We start from the raw sequence: 4,414 nt of genomic DNA, 5'->3' as shown, positions 1-4,414 counted from the left end.
TTTTTTTTTTTTTTTTTTTTTTTTTTTTTTGGTGGGGGGGATGGGGTCTCACTATGTTACTCAGGCTGCTCTCAAATTCTGGGCTCAAGCAATCCTGCCGCTCCTTCAGCCTCTGGTCCTTTGTCATCTCATTATGCCTATGTCATTATTGCATCCAAGTTATGTTCGTTCTGTCCATCCTTCACATTGCTGTCAGAATAACTTTTGCAAAACAGAAACTTGAATTACATCATTTTTCCATAGGAAATCCAGCATTCTTGTGGTGGACTTTGCTCAGGCTGTGGCTGGGTTTCATGCTGATTTTCCTGACTTTGGTATCTGTCTCAGCTACATTATCTCACAGCTCTGAACCTTCCCTCTCCTGCTCTACACAACCCTCCTCGAGGGTCACAGGCAGTGCACATGTTGATTCCCTAACATTGTGCCTGGCCCAGGGGCGCAGAACTACTTTCACTTTCTGACTTCCGTGATTGCTCTCCACCTCATCTTGGAAGCCATGCCTCCTGCTGTCTTTGTACGTACTTTGCTATCTATTCTTGGTCCCTTCTTGTCTGTTTTTGTTATTGTCTCAATAGTACATGTGTGTGTGTGTGGAGGGGTGGTGGTGGTCCTGGGACTTGAACTCAGGGACTTGTGCATGCTAGGTAAGCAAACATACTACCACCAAGCTATTCCCTCTTTTTTGCGATAAGTTCTCACCAAGTTGACCAGGCTAACCTCAAACTTAAGATCTTCTTGCCTCAGCCTCCGAAGTAGCTGCAATTACAAGGGTATCCTATCATGCATTGTGCTTACTTTTAAAGCCATGGCTTAAAGCTATTTTTCTTCAGAAAAATTTGTTGAAACTATATAAAATTAAAGACCTCTTCTTGGGGGTTCTGACCCCCCCTCCATTACCTCTGTCCTGCTCCTAACTTGAGTATTGTTTTACTTCCAGTTCACTTTCATAGACTGGAAACAATGGATGGGAGGCTTTCAAGTTTAATTTTTGTAGCTCCAGCAACAGGCACGGTGTCTGACCTTTTGTGAGTTTCAGTGAGGGTAACAATTAATGAAGTGCAGTCATTTCTACTCATACATATCCCTGGTGAGTTCGGGCCTTTCTCCTCTCTACTTGGACTACCACAGTCACTTCCATGTTGATTTTTCTGATTCAGACTCTTCCTGTTTATCTTCCAGTTCTGATCCTATCTTTTTTTTTTTTTTTCAAATGCCAAAGGTTAGTCACTCTGCTAAGGTTCTTCAGAAGAACAGATGCCAACTGAGACCTGGGATTATGATCACTGATGAGAGAGTGGAAAACTGACTAAGGCATATCAGCCTGCAAAATAAAATCCAAATTCCTTAGCATGGCTTCCTAAGGTGCCAGAGATTTGGTCTCTCTTCTAACCTCTGTCTTCCCCAATCCAGCCATTCTTGGCCCTCACCTAAGCTGAAATGTTCTGGGCCCTTATGCATTAGTACCTCTGCTGGCATTCCTTCCTCCCTCCTTCCATCTTTCCTCCCCTCTTTCTTCTGTCCCTCCCCCCTCTGTCCTTCCCTTACTCCTTCTTTCTTCTCTCTTCCTCTTTGTCACAGGAGTCCTCACCTTCTCTGATCCATAAATTGCCCCTCCTCTATGAACATGTCACTGACCTCCCTCATGTTCCACCCCTATGTTGCCAATCCTTTCCCTGCTCCACTCAAAGTCTAAGCTTATATTTCATGGCTATGACTTATAGTTTCTCAACTGTGCATAAGATAATGAAGGACCTCGTTAGATCATTAGAATATAAGCTTTCCTCTTCCAGGAACAAATGATTCTATCCTAATCCCTTTTGGAAGTGCCATCATCATAGTGTGCCCAAGACCCCTTTTTTCTCATCCCCCTCTAAATTTCAGATCCTGCTTCCTCTAAGAGGTCAAACAGACCCTGCTCGCTCAGCTTTTATCGTTTGAGCAGTTAATGCCTCTCTGTTTCTGCCTCCTGCCCCCACCCAAACACTTCATCATCCTAGATTTCTAACTCTAAACATTCTTATCCTCCACAAATTCCTGTGTTGTCTTCCCAGCACAGTATGGGCAACAGATTCCTCTTGTTTGATTAAAAAATCTTTGCTCCGGAGAAAGCCCCAGCTCCAGCATCTCAGCCTTCCTGGCCAGGACACAAGCGACATTGCTGCCTTCAATCACATTAGTTTTATTGCATCCATAAAGCAATCAAATGTTTCAATACATACACTATGCAAACAACTGGCTTAGCCAGCTATAACTTATAAAGATAAAAGCTGATTTCAGAGCTATTTGGTGAGGTGGGGTTTGGCCACAAAGGATGTTTCTCTGTGGTTTCCTTTCCCTCTCTCCTTCCTGAAGGACCCTCTCTGGCCTTGACCTTTTTCAGTTGCCCTTTGAATTTAGATTCTAGTTGAGCCTTCTATTCTCTTTGGTTCTCTTTACTTGGCCCTTTCCTGTACCTCTCCATCTGCGCAGGAAACACGGGTATTTTCTGCTCCTTGTACATTTGTTGTGAGCCCTGGACTGCTTCACATCTGCAGAAAGACTGAAGCCCAGAGAACAAGGGTTCCGATATGGCATCTGCCTACATTTGGATGTGCTGCCATTTTCCAGTTGTGTAATCCTTCAGCGAAGTGTTTGATGAAAATTCTGTGACCTCAGTCACACTCTCATCCTCCAAAGCTGGCCAAACCCAGGTAGAGCACCAAGATTTTTAATTTATTTAGTATATACTATTGTACATATATACAACGTGCAGCACACTATTCCATGACTATGCACATACCAATGTATTTAATTGTCACAATCATAGGAGTTGAGAATTTTTATTATTTCTATTTTGCAAGGGGCCAGGGAGATGGCTCAGTAGAATAAGCACTTGCCTAGCAAGCGCAAGGGCCTGAGTTCAATCTCCAGTTTGGCTAAAATAAAATAAAATAAAATAAAATAAAATAAAAATTTGCAGATGAGATAGTAAGGAACAAAAGGTTAAATAATTGGCTCAAGTCACACCGCCAGTGAATAACCCGACTAGGGATCTAATTGTTAATCCTAGCCTAATCTGCTCTTGGTCAGCTTGAGTTACATCCAGGTAGCAGAGTATCATTGCTTGGACATGCAGCACTGGTTCCTAATCTCCAGGCTTCCCTACCTTGCAGCCCCTGATTCCTAAGGGTCCATCACAGAGAGTAGTTCTCTAAGAGGTCAGCAGCAGGTCTGAGTTTCGAAGAGGCTGTGAGCTTTCCCTATGATCAAAATTCCTGAGGCCACATCATGTCTCTACCTTTTCCTAGTTCTGTGACTTCAGACACATATCACCTGCCTACAGTCGCTCATTTTACAGCAAGGCTGTTGCCACTTGCTCAGCAACAGACTGGAAATCAAAAGACGCGTGGATGAAGTACCTTGAAAATGATAAAGTGAAATGCAGCTTAAAGCATGTTGTCCATATGTGGACCTTGCCTATTACAACTCGTGAGCAGTAGTCCAGCTAGGCCATCAATAGAGAAAGCTCAAAACAATTATTTCCCCAAGCCCATGTACCTCGGGTGCTCTCTGTTCTAACCAGATCCATTTCTCCTGTGAAGCTCAGAAGCCCAACACTCGGGAGGAACCCACACGCACACCATGAGGAGCCAGATAATAATTCAGACCAGTCCAGATACCTGAGCTCTGGGGACAGCGGGGGAGGACATCCTGATGTGTGCAGTGAGCAGTGAGGCTTGTGTCTGTGCCTGCTGAATCTGGCGACAGAAACCAGAGATGCCAGCCAGACCCAAGTCTTTAGCTCCATCTACATAACAGATGTTAATCGCTACCTTTTTCAGCCATGCGAATGGAAATTTGAAATATGTGTCTCCTGATTTCACTGTGAACAGGGCGGAAGGGGACCCAGCTTGTCCTACTGGGTAGCAGGCGAGCTGAAGCCCAGTGTAGTGTGAACTGAACAGAGGCCACAGGCTTTGCGGGCCCCGAGGGTCAATCTCTGCTTAACTCTACTGACTTCAAAGAAACAGAAAGCCTCTGAATGTGAGCAGTATCCTCACTTCAATGAAAAAAAATTTAAGAAATAAACAGATCCTGCTGGCTCAGAGGAATCCCTGTGAGTTTCCAGGAACCAACATTCCCCAGGTCTAGTTCATTTGCAAGCAGGAAGGCTGGCCTGCCTGAAAAAGAGGTAACTTGTTCAAACGCCCTCTGGCTCTGGTCCAGTTAGAGGGAGCGTGCCCACTGAGGGCGACAGACAAACTGTCTCTAAGGACCTGTGTACTCCGAGATGCCATCGTGCATACAGCCAAGGAAGAGAGTGTGACTCTGAGAGAAATGCTGAGTCAGCACCCATTGAACACCCACCCCCCCAAATATTTTTATGGGGTCTGGGGGGTTGAAAGAAAAAAAGAGAGAGAAAAAATTACCCAAA

The sequence above is a fragment of the Octodon degus genome, unplaced genomic scaffold, assembly GCF_000260255.1.
Source record: "Octodon degus isolate 3935 unplaced genomic scaffold, OctDeg1.0 scaffold00002, whole genome shotgun sequence".
Classification (NCBI taxonomy): domain Eukaryota; kingdom Metazoa; phylum Chordata; class Mammalia; order Rodentia; family Octodontidae; genus Octodon; species Octodon degus.
Note: the sequence above shows the minus strand (reverse complement) of the source record.